Genomic DNA, 24,087 nt, shown 5'->3' on the forward strand with positions numbered 1-24,087 from the left:
TAATAGTAAGAGATATGAAAGGCAAAACAACTGTGTCTTTGAATCCACTATATCCAACAACATGGCAAAGATGATAAAGGATAGTTAATTTTAGAGAAGCTATAGAAAGGCAAACTAATGCCCTGCTGGTGATGCTGTGAATTGATCCAATTTGAAACTATGAACAGTTCATGACATATAATATACATTATGTGTTTAATATAAATTATATATTTAATAAATGCTTGTTAAATGGCTGATAAAAATAAGGGTCAAGACAATAAAAGTCCTTTACAAATCTAAAGAAGTATTGGGTACTAATTTCAAGGGAAAGGGCAAGCAGGGACCTTGGAAATTTTTCACAAAAGTTTTGAGAGGAAAAACACAGGCTGAAATGAGCCAGGCTCTACAACTTGCAAGTGGAAGAATGTTTCAGGGAACCAAAACTGGACAGCATTAGATAAAAGCAAATGGATATAAGAACAAATTTTAAATATTTTTCTTTCTATCAAGAGAGGCACCTGAGAACCAGAAAGAAATGTACAAGTTAGGAAAAGGGCACATTCTTTATATGAAAAGACCTTTTGTCCCATGCCATTATAGCATATTTTAATTTACTGAATTATATTTTCAAATGTTTTTAAATCCCTTACTTATCTACATACTGATAGCATGTAGGTCCATTTAATTCAGTGCTAAGCCTCTATTTCACTACTGAAATTAAGGCTGGAATATTAAATAGATTGAGATGGAAAGGTTGATTGTGTCTGAAAATCAGTTTGAACTCTGTCTTTAAAAACAAACAAACAAACCAAACGAAAAATACTAGTGGAAAGAGAGCCAGGCCTAGAGTCAGGACAGACTGGGTTCAAATCTGGTCTCAGATTTTCTGAGCTGTGTGACCCTGGACAAGTCACTTAACTCCATTTGCCTCATCCTAGAATTCTTACTAATAGGACAGAGAATAAGAGTTTAAGAAAAAATGACCAGGAAAAAAACTTGACTTATAATTATTCTGTTTATCTTACTGGAAAGTGAAATCATAGGAAGTAACATAACCAAAAATCTTAAATTTTAGAGCTCCAAGAGACCATAAAGATCAATCCTGATCCCCTCAATTTAAAGGTAAGACAAAGGTCAAAATACAAGGGACAGAGCCAGGATTCAAACATACAGGTCCCAATTCCAAACTTAATAATCTTTCTCCTGATATAGTGACATTTTTTTCACTTGCATTTGAGAGTTCCAGTCCTAGGACTAAGAAGTTGATTTTTTAAAAAGCTATTCTTTTTTCTAGTAAATGGTCAGTCTATTTAGATTAGCCAATGCTATTGTGATTTATACTCACTGAGATTTTTAATAAATGGAGATTTTTCTTTTATGACAAAATATTTTTAAATTATGATCAATGTGTGATGTGATAAGCCACAAAAGCTAGATTAGAGCCAGACTGTGAAGAAAATTATATGCCAAAGAAATGTGCATGTGATATTAGAGGCAATAGAGAGCCACTGAAGTTTCTTGAGCAAAGGAGCGAAAAGGTCAAGCCTGTGCATAAGGAATATCAGTTTGGCCATTATGCATCAAATGAAGTGAAGGAAGAGGCCTGAGACTAGAAGGCCTTTTAGTAAGTTACTGCAATAACCCAGATGGGAAGGGATGAGAAACTGAACTAAACTAATACTGGGAGTAGAAAGAAGGGGACAAAGATGTCGTAGAGAGAAGCTTATTTTTTTATTTTATTTTTCCTTTTAAACATTATTTTATTTGGTCATTTTCAAACATTATTCATTGGGGAAAAAAAAAGATCATTTTCTTTTCCTCCCCCCCTCCCGCGACCCCTCCCATAGCTGACGTGGGATTCCACTGGGTATCATGTGTCCTTGATCCAAACCCATTTCCATGCTGTTAGTGTTTGCATTAGGGTGTTCATTTAGAGTCTCTCCTCAATCATATCCCCTCAACCCCTGTAGTTAAGCAATTGCCTTTCCTCGGTGTTTTTGTTTGTCCTCTGTTTGTGGATAGTGTTTTTTTCTCATAGATCCCTGCAGATTGTTCAGGGATATTGCATTGACACTAATGGAGAAGTCCATTACGTTCGATTGTAGCACAGTGTGTCAGTCTCTGTGTACAATGTTCTCCTGGCTCTGCTCCTTTCGCTCTGCATCACTTCCTGGAGGTTGTTCCAATTGTAGAGAGAAGTTTAAAAAGATATGGGAACTGATCAGGGAGAGTAGGTGAAAGGAAACAAAGAGTTGGACATGACACTAAAGATGCAAATTTAGGAGAATGTAAGTATGGTAGCATTCTCAAAAGACCCAGAAGTCAGTAAAGACAGAATGAATGGAAGACATTTGTGTTTTGGAGATGTTGAGCTTGAGGTGCCTGTGGCATATATAGTGTATATATAGTTGGACATGTCCAACAGACAGCTAATATTGTGGGATGAAACTAGAGAAATATGAGGGCTGGATAGAACGGAAATCATTTGCACAGAGATAACTGAATCCATGAAAAAAGATGGTAAATAGTTAACAATATGTAGTATTTTAAGATTCATAAAGCATTTTACAGACTGTTTTCCCTGATCCTTACAACAATCTTATGAGAGAGGTGCTGTTTTTCGTCTCCATTTTATAGATAAGGAAACTGAAGCTGAGAGAGTTCAACATGACTGCCCAAAGCCACAGAATCAGAGACAGAGGAAGCAGAGAAAAACAAATCCAGGGAAGGGCTTCAAGATACACACAGTCAGGCAGAAAGACATTGATGATCCAACAAAAGCTGAAAAATAAGTGTAACGTAAAAGAAGGCAAAGAAAGGGAACAAAGTAAGAGAAATAAAAGGTAAAAGAATGAGAGATTGAGAATTAACTCAGAGGTCTCCAATCCAGATGACAGGAAAGGATAGTTTTAACATTCTTAGCAAAAATAGGGATTTTAGAAAAAGGGTGTTTGAGGTAAAGGGAGATAAGAGATAAAATATTAAGTTGGCAAGAACTTCCGGTGAAGATGGCGGCTAAGAGAAAGCTAAAGTTCAGATCTCCGGAAAACCCTTCCCGACCGATCTCAAACTATAAGCTCCTAAGGTGCCGAAATTCAAAACGATCAACAGCATAGACCCTGGGAATCCTCCTCCTGGACCTGGACCTGGATCAAAAGGGAAGGCCCCCCTCAAAAGCCAGAACCCGAGATCACTCGGACCTAAGGGGTAGGAGCGCAGAGTCCAAGGCTCCGGGAAGCCGCAGCCCCGCCCCGCTCAGAGAGCAGGGTCCTCTGAAACAACAGCAACCCTCAGGGTTGACAAAACAGCCTCAAGGCCAGCTATTCTGAAGGCAACTTGCGGAAAGCAACCCGACCCAGTCCAGTCGAGGGGGCACCTTAGCAGCAGGGAAACAGAGAGAGCCGGGGGAGAGTGTGGCCCCCTGGTCCAACCTTTCCATTCCAGTTCCAGTGAAAGTCATTGCCTTAAGGCATACTTAGTTTAACCCAGGGAAAGCTCATAGAACCGACAATCTGCCCAGGACTAAAGCCTCTGAACACCAGACAGAGATAAGAAAAGCTAATCCTCCCCATTCAGAGATGGCAAACTCCACAGAAGCACAGAAGCTCCAAAATCCCAAGAAAAATAAGAAGAAAGGGGCAACTTTGGACACATTCTACGGAGCCAAAATACAAAATACAGAGGAGATAGAAGACGATACACAAGAAAATCCTCCAAAACCTTCCAAAGGAAATGGAAACTCTCCACAAACCCATGAAAAATTTGAATCAGAAATGACCAAAAAGATGGAAGCCTTCTGAGAGGAAAAGTGGGAAATAATGCAAAAGAAATTCACGCATCTACAAAACCGGTGTGACCAAACTGAAAAGGAAAACCAGGCTTTAAAGGCCAGAATCAGGCAACTGGAAGACAACGATCGTGTAAAAGAGCAAGAATTAATAAAGCAAAGCCAAAATACCAAGAAATTAGAAGAGAACATAAAATATCTCACCGACAAGGTGACAGATCTGGAAAATAGAAGGAGAAGAGATAATTTAAGAATAATTGGCCTTCCAGAAAAGCCAGAAATAAACACCAAACTCGACATCGTGATACAAGATATAATCAAAGAAAATTGCCCAGAGATTCTAGAACAAGGGGCTAATACAGTCACTGACAGAGCTCACAGAACACCTTCTACACTAAGCCCCCAAAAGACAACTCCCAGGAATGTAATTGCCAAATTCCAAAGCTATCAAACAAAAGAAAAAATCCTCAAGGAAGCCAGAAAAAGACAATTTAGATATAAAGGAATGCCAATCAGGGTCACACAAGACCTTGCAAGTTCTACTCTGAATGACCGTTAGGCATGGAACATGATCTTCAGAAAGGCAAGAGAGCTGGGTCTTCAACCAAAAATCAGCTACCCAGCAAAACTGACTATATACTTCCAAGGGAAAGTATGGGCATTCAACAAAATAGAAGACTTCCAACTTTTTGCAAAGAAAAGACCAGAGCTCTGTGGAAAGTTTGATACTGAAAAACAAAGAGCAAGGAAAATGAAAAGGTAAATATTAAGGAAAGGGGAAAGGAGAAAAATGTTATCAAACTCTCTTCTATAAGGACTACATTTATATCAATCTATGTATGCTAACATGTGGGGAAAATGTAATGTATAAATAGGGGGTAAAGAAAGACCAAATAGAATAATCTTTCTCACACGAAGATTGACACAGGAAGGGGAGGGGAAGAAAACTCCTATAAGAAGGAGAGGAAGAGAGTTTTAACTTAAACCTTACTCTCAGGGAAATCAACTCTGAGAGGGAAAAACATCCAGATCCATTGGGATCTTGAATTCTATCTTACCCAACAAGGGTAGGGAGAAGGGAAAACCAAGGGGGGGAGGGGGAGAGGGAAAACAAAAAGGGAGTTAAAGAGAGGGGAGGGGGAGGGAACAAAAAGGGAGGGACTAAAAAGGGAAACATCAAGGGAGGGGACAAGGGGGACTGATTCAAAGTAAATCACTGGACTAAAAGGTAGAGCCGAAGAAGAAAAGGTTAGAATTAGGGAAGGCTATCAAAATGCCAGGGAGTCCACAAATGACAATCATAACTTTGAACGTGAATGGGATGAACTCACCCATAAAACGTAGACGAATAGCAGAATGGATTAGAATCCAAAACCCTACCATATGTTGTCTTCAAGAAACACACATGAGGCGGGTTGACACCCACAAGGTCAGAATTAAAGGATGGAGTGAGACCTTCTGGGCCTCAACTGACAGAAAGAAGGCAGGAGTGGTAATCATGATATCTGATAAAGCCAAAGCAAAAATAGATCTTATCAAAAGGGATAGGGAAGGTAATATATATTTTGTTAAAAGGGACTTTAGACAATGAGGAAATATCATTAATCAACATGTATGCACCAAATAATATAGCACCCAAATTTCTAATGGAGAAACTATGAGAATTGAAGGAAGAAATAGACAGTAAAACCATATTAGTGGGAGACTTAAACCAACCATTATCAAATTTAGATAAATCAAATCAAAAAATAAATAAGAAAGAGGTAAAAGAAGTGAATGAAATCTTAGAAAAATTACAATTAATAGACATATGGAGAAAAATAAATAGGGATAAAAAGGAATACACCTTCTTCTCAGCACCACATGGCACATTCACAAAAATTGACCATACATTAGGTCACAGAAACATAGCACACAAATGCAGAAAAGCAGAAATAATGAACGCAGCCTTCTCAGATCACAAGGCAATAAAAATAATGATTAGTAATGGTACATGGAAAACCAAATCTATAACCAATTGGAAATTAAACAATATGATACTCCAAAATCGTTTAGTTAAAGAAGAAATCATAGAAACAATTAATAATTTCATCGAGGAAAATGACAATGGCGAGACATCCTTTCAAACCTTTTGGGATGCAGCCAAAGCGGTAATCAGAGGTAAATTCATATCCCTGAATTCTTATATTAACAAACTAGGGAGAGCAGAGATCAATCAACTGGAAATGCAAATGAAAAAACTCAAAAGCGATCAAATTAAAACCCCCCAGCAGAAAACCAAACTAGAAATCCTAAAAATTAAGGGAGAAATTAATAAAATCAAAAGTTATAGAACTATTGATTTAATAAATAAGACAAGAAGCTGGTACTTGGAAAAAACAAACAAAATAGATAAAGTACTGGTCAATCTAATTAAAAAAGGAAGGAAGAAAAGCAAATTAACAGCATTAAAGATGAAAAGGGGGACAGCACCTCCAATGAAGAGGAAATTAAGGCAATCATTAGAAATTACTTTGCCCAATTATATGGCAATAAATACACCAATTTAGGGGATATGGATGAATATATACAAAAATACAAACTGCCTAGACTAACAGAAGAGGAAATAGAATTCTTAAATAATCCCATATCAGAAAATGAAATCCAACACGCCATCAAAGAACTTCCTAAGAAAAAATCCCCAGGGCCTGATGGATTCACCAGTGAATTCTATCAAACATTCAGAGAACAGTTAATCCCAATACTATACAAACTATTTGACATAATAAGCAAAGAGGGAGTTCTATCAAACTCCTTTTACGACACAAACATGGTACTGATTCCAAAACCGGGCAGGTCAAAAACAGAGAAAGAAAACTATAGACCAATCTCCCTAATGAATATAGATGCAAAAATCTTAAATAGGATACTAGCAAAAAGACTCTAGCAAGTGATCAGAAGGATCATTCACCATGATCAAGTAGGATTTATACCAGGGACACAGGGCTGGTTCAATATTAGGAAAACCATCCACATAATTGACCACATCAACAAGCAAACCAGCAAGAACCACATGATTATCTTAACAGACGCAGAAAAAGCATTTGATAAAATACAACACCCATTCCTATTAAAAACACTAGAAAGCATAGGAATAGAAGGGTCATTCCTAAAAATAATAAACAGTATATATCTAAAACCATCAGCTAATATCATCTGCAATGGGGATAAACTATATGCATTCCCAATAAGATCAGGAGTGAAACAAGGATGCCCATTATCACCTCTACTATTTGACATTGTACTAGAAACACTAGCAGTAGCAATTAGAGAAGAAAAAGAAATTGAAGGCATCAAAATAGGCAAGGAGGAGACCAAGTTATCACTCTTTGCAGATGACATGATGGTCTACTTAAAGAATCCTAGAGATTCAACCAAAAAGCTAATTGAAATAATCAACAACTTTAGCAAAGTTGCAGTATACAAAATAAACCCACATAAATCATCAGCTTTTCTATATATATCTCCAACACAGCTCAGCAGCAAGAACTAGAAAGAGAAATCCCATTCAAAATCACCTTAGACAAAATAAAATACCTAGGAATCTACCTCCCGAGACAAACACAGGAACTATATGAACACAACTACAAAACACTCTCCACACAACTAAAACTAGACTTGAGCAAATGGAAAAACATTAACTGCTCATGGATAGGACGAGCCAATATAATAAAAATGACCATCCTACCCAAACTTATTTATCTATTTAGTGCCATACCCATTGAATTACCAAAATACTTCTTCACTGATTTAGAAAAAACCATAACAAAGTTCATTTGGAAGAACAAAAGATCAAGGATATCCAGGGAAATAATGAAAAAAAAAAACACATATGATGGGGGCCTTGCAGTCCCTGACCTTAAACTATATTACAAAGCAGTAGTCATCAAAACAATTTGGTACTGGCTAAGAAACAGAAAGGAAGATCAGTGGAATAGACTGGAGGAAAGCGACCTCAGCAAGACAGTATACGATAAACCCAAAGATCCCAGCTTTGGGGACAAAAATCCACTATTCGATAAAAACTGTTGGGAAAATTGGAAGACAGTGTGGGAGAGACTAGGAATAGATCAACACCTCATACCCTACACCAAGATAAATTCAAAATGGGTGAGTGACTTAAACATAAAGAAGGAAACCATAAGTAAATTGGGTAAACACAGAATAGTATACATGTCAGACCTTTGGGAGGGGAAAGACTTTAAAATCAAGCAAGACACAGAAAGAATCACAAAATGTAAAATAAATAATTTTGACTACATCAAATTAAAAAGCTTTTGCACAAACAAAACCAATGTAACTAAAATCAGAAGGGAAACCACAAACTGGGAAAAAATCTTCATAGAAACCTCTGACAAAGGTTTAATTACTCAAATTTATAAAGAGCTAAATCAACTGTACAAAAAATCAAGCCATTCTCCAATTGATAAATGGGCAAGGGACATGGATAGGCAGTTCTCAGATAAAGAAATCAAAACTATTAATAAGCACATGAAGAAGTGTTCTAAATCTCTTATAATCAGAGAGATGCAAATCAAAACAACTCTGAGGTATCACCTCACACCTAGCAGATTGGCTAACATAACAGCAAAGGAAAGTAATGAATGCTGGAGGGGATGTGGCAAAGTAGGGACATTAATTCATTGCTGGTGGAGTTGTGAATTGATCCAACCATTCTGGAGGGCAATTTGGAACTATGCCCAAAGGGCGACAAAAGAATATCTACCCTTTCATCCAGCCATAGCACTGCTGGGTCTGTACCCCAAAGAGATAATGGACAAAAAGACTTGTACAAAAATATTCATAGCTGCGCTCTTTGTGGTGGCCAAAAACTGGAAAACGGGGGGATGCCCATCAATTGGAGAATGGCTGAACAAATTGTGGTATATGTTGGTGATGGAGTACTATTGTGCTAAAAGGAATAATAAAGTGGAGAAGTTCCATGGAGACTGGAACAACCTCCAGGAAGTGATGCAGAGCGAGAGGAGCAGAACCAGGAGAACATTGTACACAGAGACTAATACACTGTGGTATAATCGAACGTAATGGACTTCTCCATTAGTGGCGGTGTAATGTCCCTGAACAATTTGCAGGGATCCAGGAGAAAAAAACACTATTCATAAGCAAAGGATAAACTATGGGAGTAGAAATACCGAGGAAAAGCAACTGCCTGAATACAGCGGTTGAGGGGACATGATAGAGGAGAGACTCTAAATGAACACTCTAATGCAAATATTATCAACATAGCAATGGGTTCAAATCAAGAAAACATATAATGCCCAGTGGATTTACGCGTCGGCTATGGGGGGTGGAGGGGAGGAAAAGAAAATGATCTATGTCTTAAATGAATAATGCTTGGAAATGATCAAATAAAATATTTTTAAAAAAATTAAGTTGGGCTAGGTCAGGAAATTGTCCCTGATTTTACCCAGCAAATGGTGATCTCTCCCTCCTCAAATTTTCTTAACATATTGCATTTAAATCTCCTTTGCTCCTATCACATCTTAATGTATTTACTTGTGTATATATCACTCCTATAAGTATCATGGTATAGTAGAAACAACACTGAATTTAAAAACAGGGGTTAGTTTTGAAACTTGGCTCTGACACTCCCCATGAAGCTTTAACCTCAGAAACTGTTCCATGCTTATACAGTTGAAATTCTTGAATTTAAGTTAGGAAAAAAGTCTTTTTGATAATATGAAAGATTTAAGGATAGAATAATCACCTTTTCATACCAAAAATCCAATGCAGTTTTTCAGAATCAACAACTTTAAACAAAACAACTTCCAGAAATTTTTCTTTTTAAAGTAAAATGAATGAACACTGGACTAGGAGTATGGAGACCTGGGTTTTAGTCCCAATTCTACCATGATCTTACTATGTGGAGTAACTTAAACATTCACTCTGGGCTTCAGTTTCTCCACTGCAGAATGTAAAGTTGGAGCTAGATGTTTTCTAAGGCCCTTTCCAAATTCTAAACCCCAAGCCCTCAAGATACGTTACTTGAAATCTTAACTTTTAAATTACTATAGCTTGATGTTACTTAATAAATGTTATTTAATTGTATAATACATGAAAAAAACTAGATTACACTATCATAAGAGTAAATAATAAACAATTCAAACAATAAGATAGCTGATAAAAATGACAGAAGTAGGTCTGTTTAGTTTGTGGATAAACAACCTTCAAGGGAATAAGGAGCTGTAGAAAAGTAAAAGAGTTAGATACATGATTCAAGTTACTTTAGCTTTTAACTAATATTCCTTACTATTTTCATGGCATCCTTCAAACACCAATAACTGTTCCAGCAAAATATGACAGTAAAGATCTTAAGTATTTTTGTAATTCAACCAATGAGACTGGGGAAATAAATCCTTTGTGGTTACAGAGGGTGCCATATTGGGAGCTGTTTGTTTTACCATGATTTCAGGTAATTCATGTATATGTCAAAATGTTAACAGCAGGCAGGTAGGAAAGCAGGCCAGGCAGGCCAACCAATCATTTATTGAGTGTTACTCTCTGTCAAGAACAATGATAACCAATAGGGATACAAATACAAGCAAGCAAGACAATTCCTGCCTTCAATAAGGTTACACTCTAATTAGGGGACGTAGGTTTAGTGCCTGCAAAAGCTCCCCTATCTGCGCTAGGGGACACAGGGGCAAAGTCCAAAGTTACAATGGGTTGGGGATGAGTATGATGGTCAAAAGAGAGGAAGTACAATGAGGAGATGGCAGTTGATAGAATGTAAACTGGAACTCTAAGCAAAAGCTCACTGAGCAGTAAATAGAATATTTGTTGATTTGTCCATTTCCAATCAATAAGCCTCTGTTGGCTCTGGAAGAATTTCTAGATGCACTATTCATGTATACTACTTACTAATCTATTCCACCTAAGGAGATGGGCTAAGCAGAAGGTTTGATCCAGATTAAAGTGATCAATAAAAACCTAGGGAATCAGCAAAGAAACTAACTGAGAAAATTAAATATTTCAGTAAAATTACAGGCTACAAAATGCCCCCCCCCAAACCAATAGTATTTCTATACAGCTACAAAAACAAGAAACAGAGGCAACAGAAAATCCCATTTAAAAACAAGCACCAAAAGCATGCTTTTGGTGTCATTCTATTAAAGGACTCAATAACTTTATAGTTTTAATTACAAAATGCTCCTTAAAAGAAATAAAGAATGTAAATAAGGTCAGGAATACAGAGCTCATGGCTAGGATGAGCCAATATAATAAAAATAGCAATACTTAATATACATATTTAGTCCTAGCAAACTACCAAAAGGATATTTTACAGAATTAGACAAAAATAAAAGCAAAATTCCCTTTCTGCCCATATATAAGTAGTTGATCTGAAGAAACAAAAGGTCTAGGATATTAGGGAAAATAATGAAAAAAAGTAGAAATAAATAGGGAACAGTATATCTAGACCCTCATCTTTATTAAAAAGTAGCAATCATCAAAAATCATTTGGTATTAGTTTTAAAAAATGGAAAATAAATAAGAGACTAATTAGATATAATTAAAATCTATAACCAATTTTTTGCTAAATCTAAAAATATTAATCACCTTGGAAAGGACTCCCTATTTAATAAGAACTACTGTTAAAACTATAAAGCAGTCTGAAAAATTAGGTTTAAATCAACATCTTAAACTATATTCCACAATAAATTAAACACAGACATGACTTGATTATGAAAGATCATTCTATTAAAAATTATACAAAAAGTATATTACATATTCTTCTCACGACTATAAGAGATAAATTCTGAAACAAATCAGTCATAGGAAAATACAGAATAAATAAGTTTGATAATATTAATTGTAAAAGTTTGTGCACAAACAAAATAAAATGAAGCAGTCAACTGGGAAAAAAATTTGTATTAAATATCTGATAAAGGCCTGACCTACAAGATACACAGAAAATATACAAATAGATACATAAATAACTTAGACATCTATGTAATACCAAAAGCAATTAGTAAATAAATAGGTACCTTGGACAGTTCTCTAAGAGCTGAACTGGACAGACTCTGAGGACTCAGATTAAAAATCTGATTGAAACCAATACTATTTTGATAACAACTTAAACCTCTAATTACAAAATAATATAACAATTCTTACAAAAATTAATCTTGTTCAATATAATTACATATTAGTTTATAGATATGTCAGGCAAAACATATTAGCCATGTTGCAAAAGAAAACAAACAAAAAAGAAAAATAGAATTTAAAAAATATGCTTTCTTCTGTATTCAGAGTTTATCAGTTATTTCTCTGGAGGTAGACAAGATTTTTCATCATAAGTCCTTCAGAATTGTTTTGGATCATTGTACTGCTAAGTATAGTTAATTCATTTACAGTTGATCATTTTACAATATTGCTGTTACGGTATACAATGTTTTCCTGGTTCTGCTCACTTCATTTTGCATTGGTTCATATAAGTCTTCTCAGATTTTTTCTGAAACTATTCTGCTCTTCTTATAAAACGATAGTATTCAATCACAATCATATGCCATAACTTATTCAGTCATTCTCCAATTGATAGACATCCCCATAATTTCTAATTATTTGCTACCACAAAAAAGAACTGCTAGAAATATTTTTTGTGCACATAGGTTCTTCTCCTTTTTCTTTGATCTCTTTGGAGTAGACCTAGTAATGTTATTGCTGGGTCAAAGACTATGGTACATTTTTTTTTTCATCTCATGCTCAAGGTCAAACTTGATCATTACCATTATAAAAAATTCAGTTTCATTTTGTTGTTCTTTCCATTTACATTATTGTAGTCATTATGTATATTTTTCCTGATTCTGTTTACTACTTTCTGTATCAGTTCATAAAAGTCTTCCATTAGAATATTAACACTTCAAGTGGGGATTGTTTCAGTTTTTTACCTGTGTCCCTAGCACCTATCACAGTGATCTAGAAAATAGCAAGCACTAAACAAAGCCCTGTTGATTGGGATTTCTCTTAATTCTCTGTTATTTCTCACATCACATTATTATATCCATCAAATACCATAAAGTTCTCCAATTGACAAGCACTTTATTTCCAATTCTTTGCGAACACAAAATGTACCACTTATTGATATTTTGCTTTAAATAGGACCTTTGTGCCTTTGACTTAGAGTCTTTTTCTTAGCATCATTCAAAATTGGACTAGTTTACCTCTGCACCAGTATATTACTGAGTAGATTTCACTTTTAAAGAGCACATGCTCAAATACTCAAATGGATCTGCTTTATTTTGAAACTCTTACCTTTTGTCTTAATATTAATTCTAAGACAAAAAAGCAGTATGGGCTAGGCTATTGGGGTTAATTGATTTGCCCAGGATCACACAGCTAGGAAGTACCTGAAGCCAAATCTTAACCCAGGTCCTGGCGACTCCAGGCTCTATTCCCTGTGCTACCCCAATCAAAGAGATCAGGATCTCACCAATTCCAAAGTTTGTTCCATCAATGAGGGATGCAATTCATACTTATGAAATGTCATCCATCTATTCCCAAAAATTCACCAAAGAAGTTTCACTCAACATACTCCAAGTCTGTCTCCTTTCCCTTTCTTCTGATAAGGAAATAAATAAAGCACTCCATCCACCAACCCATCAGGTCCCAATCTAGGCACATGACCAGCCCATCATCTCCTTCTGCCATATAATTCTTTAACAGCATCCTTCACTCTTGTTCTTCAAAATTCCTCCTTAGTTATAAGATGCAATTTGCTTACAATCGCCATGTCTTTCTTCTATTGCCCTCTGTGCTAAACTCATCTTTAGTTCTTTGGAACCAGAGTTTCCAGGTCACACTGTCACACAGCAGTATCAGTAAAAATGTCTATACTGAAAACAGAAGCCCCTGAAGCTTTGAAAAAGTGGCAAAAGTAGAAGTGCTTTTTGCAATCTAGTCTCTTCTCTTTATTCTATTCACATCTGGGTCCAACTCACTAAATGCTTAGGAGGGATTCAAGATGGTGGCCTAGAAGGAGCAGAAGTTCAGACCTCTGAATACCCTTCCTTACCAATCACAAACTGAATGCTCCTAGGGGACTGAAAATCAAACCGAACAACAAAACAGAGCAAAGGAACCCTCCTGCTGGACTTAATTCAAAAGGTATGCCCCCCCCCACCACCACCAAAAGCTAGAATCTGAGAACACTCAGGTTTAAGGGGAAGGCAGAAGAAAGGCCCCAGGACCCCTCTCCCCCTAACCTAGAGCGCTGAGCCTCCAGCAGCAGCAGGAACCTCTGGGGGAGCAAAGGCGCTGGTCTGGAGGGTGTATCTTGCAGGCAGGGCTTTGCCAAGTTCAGAGCGTCGAACACAGATGGTGGGGAAGGAGCTGGAGAGGGAGCATAGAATTGGCAGCCTGGTCAGAACTGTGGAGATCCTCCATATTGCTCCCACCTTCCAGGAGGTTTTGGACTCAGAGCACACCCAGCTCAACCCAGCTGAACTTAATCCCATCAAAAGTCTTCAGAACTCAAGGAAGCTCAGGCTCCAACACCCCTCCCTCACTGACTGCTGAACTTTAATCCAATCAAAAGCCTCTAGAGGAAAGGGAAGCTCAAATTCTAACAACCCTCCCCCACAGACTGCACTGAGAGATCTTCTGTCAAAGCTCCAAGAGGGGAGACTGACAGAAGCCCCCAAAACCAAAAAAAAATGAGAGGAGCAAGAGTACAAATATGGGGAGCAAAGAAGGGGTAAATATGAGCAAACAACAGAAAAATAAGAAAGAAATTACAATAGACAGCTTCTATTCAGCAAACGGAACAGAGGGAGAGGTTTGAGAAAATGATAAATCAGAAATCCCAGCGAATTGGATACAGGCTTTGGAAGAACTCAAAATGCAATTCAAAACACAATTAAGAGAGGCTTAAGACAATTGGGAAATGAACTTAAAAACTAAGAAAGTGATCTGGAAACAGAGGCACTTGAACTAAAACGAGAAATTAGTGTCTGGAAAGCCAAAATCAACCAGCTGGAACATGAGGCAAAAGAGATGAAAGATGAGGCAAAGAAGATGAAAGATGAGGCAAAGGAGATGAAAGACGAGGTAAAGAGGATGAAAGATGACCTCCAAAGAAAATCAGAACAGAAGGAGAAAGATGACCAAAAAGCCAGGGATGAAATCCAATCTTTAAGAACCAGAATACAACAACTAGTATTAAGTGACCTCACAAGGCAGCAGGACATTATAAAACAAAACCAAAAGAATGAAAAAATTGAGGAAAATATGAAGCATCTTATTCACAAAACTGAGGATTTAGAAAATTGTTTAAGGAGAGACAATTTAAGAATTACTGGTCTACCAAAAGACCATGACAAAAGAAAAAGCCTGGACATAATACTACAGGAAATTATCCAAATATAAATGCTTGATGGACAAGATCAAGTTCCTAACTTGAGAGTCATGAATTTGTTTCTTTTTGTTTTTTTATATTTTCACTCCTGTACCAATGTAATTGGTTTCCTTTGTAATCCAATATATTTTGTTTGAAAGCATTATTCTGAGAAAGGGTCCATTATTCTGAGAAAAGATCTCAAGGCTGCCACAAGAGTCTAAGACATAAAAAAAGTTAAGGATTCCTTTTATGGGGTTATCCATTCAGATACATATTGTAATTAGGCAGTAGATGCTCTTCTATTTGATCTTTGTTCTGTAGATGGTTAAGCAAAATTCTTTTCCCTATTTACAAAACTCTTCAAAAAGAATTTTTAATGTCTTGGGGTCTAATGCAATCAACATAGTTTCATTAGTGACAAGAACTCCTGGAAGACCTCACCGTCCAAAAGGAATCCCTTCCTGAATCAGACTCTGTGCTGGAACCCTTCCATCACAAACTCAAAAGGGGAAGCAGTGTATGTTTTTTCCCTCAAATTAATTTTCAGCTAACATAGAAAATAGGATGATCTGATCATGTTATTTAGCAAAGTTAATTGAAGCAGATACTTATGAAGTCATTAGAAAGTGAAACATCTTTAATGTGAAAATATAATCATGAGTATAAGGAAGATACATCAATGACTATACTTTAGAATCTTTTTTTGGTAAATTTTAGAAGCAATTTCAACTGGATCATTATGAAAATTTGTAAATATTAAGTAATCTATTCCTAATCTAGAAAATAAGCCTATTTTCTTACTTTTTTAATTACTCAACTTTGTAATGATGAATTAGTGAAAGTAAAAGATGCTATTAAAAGTTCAATTCTCACATCAATTATTCTGATATGTCAAAGTATTGGGACACCCAAATAAGTTAATTGGTTCCAAGAAAGTATAAGTTAAGAATATGAAATGATGCTATAAGAAGCATTCAGCTCCATTAAAACAGTCTATTACCTTACAAAAGGTTTTCTAATAGGGTTTAGTTATAATGTATTAATGAAATTATTGGGAAGCAGAGTGTGCCTGAACTTTAGTGATTTTAAACTTTTTTACCAGTGTAACTTACTTTAAAATCTTGCCAGCGAAAAATTGGTTCATTCCTATGTTTGTACCTGCTATTATGGAGATACGAATGTATTACCACAAACTTTTCTTCTACAATTAACAGATTTTCCCAAATCCTGAGTATTGAAAACATCAAGAAAATGATCTAGAGATAACAAGCCATCCTCTTAATTGCAAAAATTATTTTTACGAGATTACATTGACTACTTAAATTCTACATAATTAGAAATTATAATCTCTATTCCAAAAGACATCATCTGGAGTACAATTTAAATTTTAAAGTTTTTTTAAAAGGACTTTTAAAAATCAACTTTGTCAATTAAAAAAAATACTTTAACCTAATGATAATGATAATAAAATATTCCCTAAATCTTTATCTTTTTTTTTCTGTTTCATGGACCCCTAGGGCCGTATAGGTGATACCTATATACTTCTTAAAATAATACATTAGGTTAGGTACATTCATAATTGAAGGAAATGTAAAATTCCAGTTTGGAAGTTAGTGAAAATATTTTTTCCCCACTCAAGTTCATAGAGTCCCTGAAATCTATCCATTCATCTGGATAGGGGCCTATAGATCCCAGGTTAACAATTCTTGCCTTAGAGGTAAATCTAGTCCAACTACCTCATTTAGCAGATGATGAAAGTGAAGCCTGGATGGAAGAAATAACTACTTGTATGATTTGGTAAGTAGCAGAGCTATGTTTTAAATCCAAGTCACTTGACTGCAGTGTTCCTTTCTACTATACCATAAATTAATGAAGTTTCCCTATACTTGTGTATTATGACAATAAAAGACATGCTTTAAAATACCTCAGGATTATTCACAAAACAGACTGTTTCTGCTCTACCATTACAGCTCCACCTAATTTTTATGCAGCCTTCAAACACATGTTCAAACACCACATTCGTGATACAACCAAGACAAAAGAAATCTCTCCCTCCTCTGAACACTTTTTTTCTCCCTTTCATAATACTTTTAAAATGTTATAGTTTATTATAATTTAATAACTATAATCACTCCTCCTGGACTACTGAGAGCTAAAGAGCAAGTTTGCTGTTGTTCAGTCATTTCAGTCATGTCCTACTCTTCATTACCTTATTTGGCATTTTCTTGGCAAAGATACTAGAATAATATGCCATTTCCTTCTTCTCCAGCTAATTTTATAGATGAGAAAACTAAAGCAAACAAGACCAAGTGACTTGCCCAGGATCACACAGCTAATAAGTGTTTGAGGACAAATATGAAGTCAAGTCTTCCTGACTCCAAGCTGGATACTCTATCTATCCACTGTGTCACCTAACTCCCCAAGCTTGGAGAGCAAGAATTATGTCTTATTCATCTTCATATCCCCCATAATTCTAAAATAATGCCTTATGGAAGGTAGGTACTATGTGTGCACACATGCACCCACACACATAGAGAAATGAATCAACAAATAATTATTTTATAAGATTTAGAGATGGAAGAAACCTCAGAGAACAGATAGTCCACCTCCATGTCAGTTTTTACATGTAAGTAAACTGAGACCTACTAAGAAATAACTTGTTTCAAATCACTGGAGATATAGTGGCAGGGAGGGAATTTGAATCCACATCAGTTGACTTCAAAACCAGAACACTTCTCTGTTCAGAAATTAGTACTATTATTGATGATTACTTACAACTTTAGTTTTTCTCTATTTCCCTGTATAATCCTGGCCACTTTTAGGTTTACTCTATATTCGATTGGCAGTTGGAAGAGGGTTGAAATCTGACCCACAATTACACTGATACAGGGAACTCCTTGAGAAGAAAATCTCTCTATCAGTGCAGATCAATATCTGCTCTGCAACTTGAGTTTCACAGAACTAAAGCACTGAGATTAAATGTCTTGCCCAGGTTCACATGATATGATTATCTACTATATTCTGCTGGTTCTTTCAACATTTAATGCATATCTACTATATAGAATGGTACGTATAGAGTGTTCAGGGAGGAAAATGGCTACCCCAAGCAAATGAAGACATCCTCCAGTGGAATGAGCAGATGAGAAAAATGTATTCCAAGAGCCATGAAAGCAGCTGAGGCAGGCACTGTGGAGCCCTTGGAGCCTGGATAGACACTGAAAACACCAAGTTCATCTACTGCATTCCAGGTCACTGTCAGTCATACTGATTTTTTGACACGACTTCAAAGACTTGGGAAGAAAGAGTAAGACTGATGACTATGCAACTATTTTACTTAAATCCATTCCATGCACAAGTTGAGATACCATCCTGTAATGTCATTGGTTCTCTCTTAAAATATAAGACACTATAGTAGGAGCTCTTTTGGTGCTAGTTAAGAACAGGAAACTAAGGGAGTATCCATCATTTGGGAAATGGCTAAAAAAACCCTGTAGAATACGAAAGCAAAAGTGGGATCAATCTTTGTAATCAAATGGGATAATCTTTGTAAAGCATTTAGCAGTGTATGACATATAACAGGTGCTTCATAAATGCTTATTTTAGTACTTAAAAAAGGATAAAGTGACAGTTTCACTACTTTTAAGGAGTTAAGCAGTTTGTGGTCCAACCAAGGGAGACACAAGATGATACAAAATAGCTACAATGTAATAAAAACCCTAATCAATTAACAAACCATGATTTCAGAGAATCAATGGTGAAATATGTGATCTATCTCCTGACAAAAAAGTAATGGGCACAAGATGAAGAATAAAAGTTATTTTCAGACATGGCCAAAGTAGAAATTAGTTTTGCTTGATTATGTATATTCATTTATTACAATGGTTATTTTTCCTTTTCCTTTTTTTTAATCAATGGGTAGATATAGGAGGGTGAGAAAATAAATATGTGGCCAGAAAAATTTTTAAATGAAAATTTTTTTTATTTTTTAAAACCTTTCTCTTCCGTCTTGGAGTCAATACTGTGTACTGTGTATTGGCTCCAAGGCAGAAAGAGTGGTAAGGGCTAGGCAATGGGGGTCAAGTGACTTGCCCAGGGTCACACAACTGGGAAATGTATGAAAATATTTTCTTAAAAATAAAGTTGAAATACTTTAGCCTTTCATTTAGAATCCCCATAATCTTAACTTTCTAGTCATATGTCCTGTATTAGCCTTGCCTATGCCTTACACAAATCAAACTAGACTTTTCATTATGCTTTCCTACCTTCCTATATTTGTTTAATTATTCCCTATCCCTGGATTTCCCTCCCTTTCAATTTGTCCTTCTCAGGCTCCAGTGCTGGAATGTATCCTACTACATTCCCTACTGTGAGTGTAGCACTTGTCCTTGCCCTGTATCTACTTCCCTATACTCTCTCTAGGTCACCTCATCAAATTCTAATCTCTGCTAAATAGGACTAGGGAAGGGAACAGGAAAGTAAATACCAAAATTGAAATTAAAAGCACAGCTCTGAAAACTGTAAAAATGTGCAACATGCCATGGATGTCTTCCAGAGAATTATCACCTCCATTTGGATGACTTATCAGATCTATAAGTCCAGACTTATCCTATCTCCTGTGGTTCAATATGGCAGCATTGCCTATTGGATATTTCAATATAAATAATTCTTGAGCATCTCAAACCAGTATATCTAAATCACAGTTAATTTTCTTATTTTCCCCTCTCCCCACCACCCCACTTATGAAATTTGTTTCTGCTAAGGATACCACCATCATCCTACTCAGATTAACAACCTGAATATAATCTTCAACTCCTCACTCTCCCTCATCCCATTTAACTAATAAGTTCCCAAATTCTGTTGTTCCTACATCCTTTACATATGTCCCTTTTTCTTTACTTATAGTCTACAGCTTAGCTCAGGCTCTTATCACTTCTCAACTGGATTATAATAAGATTCCAGTTTGGTTTCCCTGCCTCATGTCTCTTCCACTCCAATGCAGTTTCCTCACAGCAGCCAAATAGATTTAAATGCAGATCTGTGCAAGTCTAAACTGTAGATTCTCTATTTCTTCAAGGCTAAACTACTTTCCCAGACTTATCACATACTACATACACTCTTTCACCTGTACTAGAACTATACTACAGTCCAGTCAACCTAGCCTTATTCTTCATTTTCTATTCTCATAATCCCCAATTTCCTTCTAGGCTCTCCTAACACACCACTTCCAACATTGAGCTTTTCCTTGATGCCCACAGCTTTTAATGCTTTCCTCAAAATATTACCTTGTAAGCTATTTTGTATGAACTTACACATGTACATGTCTCCCTAGGGTGGACCACAAATTCCCTAAAAGTGGTACTACTTCACTTTTGTGTTGTATTCCTATTACCTAGCATGGTTCCCAACTAGATGGACCTACAAGCTCCTACCTCATACTTCATATTCCAATTAACAATTGATAATCAACATTTATTAAATACTCTGTGCCAGGCACCGTGCTAAGAGCTGGGGATACAAAAAGAGGCAAAAGATAGTCCCTGCTCTTGGGAAGGTTCCAACAGAGGGTCTTACAACCTAAGGAAGGAGTTCCAGCTTATATGCTACCTGTATCTCCTTCATGAAGTGTTTCCCCTTCATTTTCATCTCATTTGCTCAAGTATCTTCTAGTTTGTACTATAGACATTTTTCTTATCTTCTCCACTGGATTTTAAGTTCATTTAAAATCAAGGACTATATAGATCTTCTTTATATATGTTCTCTGTAAAAAGTTGTATGTTGTACTTGCCTTTCCTTGTATACCTTGGAATATATATGCATATATTATAAAATATATCTATGTACTATAGCCCTGCACATAGGAAGAATTCAATGAATGCTTGTTAATGGACCCTCATTCATCTTTGTATCCTACCCTTCATTACTAAGAACAGTGTTTTGATTGCATCCTCTAAAAAAAATTTTAGCACATTTTCTAAAGTTTTCAGAGAATTTTGTAGAATAAACTCCAAAAGCTATGCTCTTAAATTTAACTTCAGTACAGATAGGTCTCACTTTAAGTAAATTTGCATCATAAAATTTTGACTTTACTAAAGAATTCTGAGAGAAATCCACATTCCAACAAAACACTAATGTTAACTTTACAGTACAATACAATATAATAACAGTACAGTACAAATACAATTGCCTTGGCAATTCTTGGCCTCCCAACTACCACTGTCTCACAAAAAAATTAAATAAAATAACCCTTCCACCTGAAAGCAGAACAGTAGAAACCACCACCAACTGCTGGCAAATCATGATTGGGGGCTTGGCTTCAGACCTCTGAAATGGGAAGAGGAGACCTTTGACCCTCTCTGCCCACAGGAGAGCTGGCCCATCTGAATTCCATCTGTCTGAACTAGAGTACAGCATGTTTCTCCCATCCTCTCCTGTCTGTGTCCATGACCAGTCCCAATGTGCCCCCCTCCTCCCCGCCCATTCTACCCTCTCTTCTCACTTCTTGAACCTTGATGGTCCCTTCCTTCTTCCTCCTCTCTCTTCCCCAAGACCTGGGCAAATCTGCATTATCAACAAATCATTTTACTAGAGGACCAGTCCACTTAAGTAAAGTAAGAACTATCCATATTCTCCTTCTCTCTCCTTTTCTAATCTCATTTAACAGAGTTTGTTAATTAGGCCAATGGACTTGACCTCAGTAATCACAGTGCCTGGGAGCAGTTAATTTATGGAGGGCATTTTCCTAGGAAGGCTAATGCACATATATGACTCAAAAAGTTGTTTTCAACTTAAAAATTTATTTGAATATATTATAAAGAGCTCAAGAGTTCCTTGTGATAATACTAAACTGAACTGTTCATACCACATTAGAAGTCACTATAAAGTTATAACACTAAAAAAAGGAAATATAGCTATTTGTTAAATAAATTATTTTCTTTTTCCTAATTGCTGAGTATCAGTGATTAAAATTATGCAACTGTACCTATAAGTCTACAATGTAAAAAAAGCAAACAAAAAAGGTCTTGAAAAATTATTACAATCATCCTTAAAATTAAAAAATAGGCTTTCACCTCAAACTTCCACCCAATCCAGTCACTAAATACAAAATAATTTTCAACAAAGTAAAAACCTAATTGAGAATCTCATTTTTTATCTGAAATTATTTAAAGATATCATTATTTTTCTTCTAAAGACAGAACTGAAGAAACTCTAGACAATAACTATAAATACCACAGATAAAGCCTATGGATAATATATAATGATGACACTGAAAAAACTCCAAATGTCATATTTTAAAATATAGCAAAATATATCTTTAACCTTTCCTAGAGTAAGTAATCTAATAGCTTCTAACTTAATCTTTTAGCCATTCTTTAGCTTCACAAAGAATTACAAACTTAGTACAGTTTTAGGAAAACACATCTGATGAACAAAGTTAACACTGCACATATTACTTTCCTCCCAGTTAGGAGGCTACAATAATTTTTAAATTATATCTTTTTCACCACTACCTAATGCCCCACCCTAACCTGGGGTGTCAAGAAATCATCTAAAGCTGTCAAGGGTAACACAGCTCAAAAACAGGAGCTTTAATACATAGATCAAAGATAAATTCTGCAACAGGCAGTTCATTACTCTTCAGTCAGTAAAAGGCCTTGAAAAAACCCAAACAAATCTCCTTAAATACCATTCAGATGATTCTCTTTAGGCTAGGTTTGTAAACACAAGAGCCTGGAATAAGGCATCAGAAAGGGTGTGCTTTTTAATGAGACATTATAAAGGTAACTGCCAAATTTTTATCCACTATGCATCTTTAAAACCAGCAAATACAGCACATGGATCCAAAAGATCTACAAATATATTTTAAACACTAGTGTATACTCTTCCCAGTAATTTGAGATTAGTTAATGCGAGGAGGGGAGAGGGTTTTAGACAAGAAAGAACTCCTGGAAAGGGGCAAAGGAATCGAGAGCAGGCCAAAGAGAAAGCCATTGAGATCCTTGAGGGGAAATACCTAATCTGGGGATGTTTAATTAATTGTAAAATATACCGAGAATTTGCTCCCTTCGTTTTGATTCACCTCCGTAGGATGGCAGGTTTGTGGAGGTACCCTTTAAGACTCATTCTTAACCGACAAGTGTGTGCTGGAGGGGGAGCCGTGGGAAGAAAATTAGAGTAGGCTTCGATTCATCGGATGGGTCACCCAAATCAATAGGTAGATAGAGAGCAGAGTCTGAAGAACATATGAGGATCTTGAAGTAACCCCGGCAGGGAGAAGCGTGGGAGAACAGAAGAGCGAGAGCGGGATGGGTTGCCGGCCTCCAGGAGAAGAGGCAGCGAGGGTGGGATTCCTTGCTTTCCCTAATGGGGGAGGAGTGGGTAGAGGCTGGGATCTCCGTAATGGAAGAAGAGTAGGAGGTGGGGAATCTGCCCTAAAGGGAGAGAAGGAGCGGAATTGGTGGGGGTGGCCTAAAAGGGGAGAAGGGATAAGCAGAATTGGGGAAGGGGAGGTGGAGGGGTCACCCTAAGAGGTTGCTCTAAAGAGGGAGAAAGGGAAGTAGTTTAAAGGGGATTGAAGGGGCGGGTAAAGAGGCAAGGGTAGCCTTTAAGAAGAAAAAGTGATGCGGAGGGATGCTGACCTAAAGGGGGAATGATAGTGGGGATAGTCTAAAGAGGGGAGAAGAGACAGGCAGAAGTGGGGGTCGCTGTAAGGGGCGGAAAAAAGGAAGCGATGAAGGGGATCCCACTAAACGCGAAGGGGCAGCGATGGAAGTGTGTGTGCGTGTGTGTGTAGGGAGGTTGCCCTAAAGAGAAGAGATAAGGGGGGAGGGAGGGTTGCCTAAAGAGGCAGGGATCTCCCCGTGGGAGAAGAGCTGTGATGGCGCGGGTCCTCGAGGGCCAGGAGGTGCCTCCCCCCCCTCCCCCCGCT

General features: G+C 36.7%; 1 protein-coding gene across 5 annotated transcripts in view; it reads right to left on the reverse strand.

Annotated features, from left to right (window-relative positions):
• The window catches only part of PCNX1 (pecanex 1), a 216,125-nt gene that overhangs the window by 191,424 nt on the left and 614 nt on the right, over positions 1-24,087 (reverse strand). The gene's annotated exons all lie outside the window — the stretch shown is intronic.

This window comes from Monodelphis domestica, chromosome 1, assembly GCF_027887165.1.
Source record: "Monodelphis domestica isolate mMonDom1 chromosome 1, mMonDom1.pri, whole genome shotgun sequence".
Classification (NCBI taxonomy): domain Eukaryota; kingdom Metazoa; phylum Chordata; class Mammalia; order Didelphimorphia; family Didelphidae; genus Monodelphis; species Monodelphis domestica.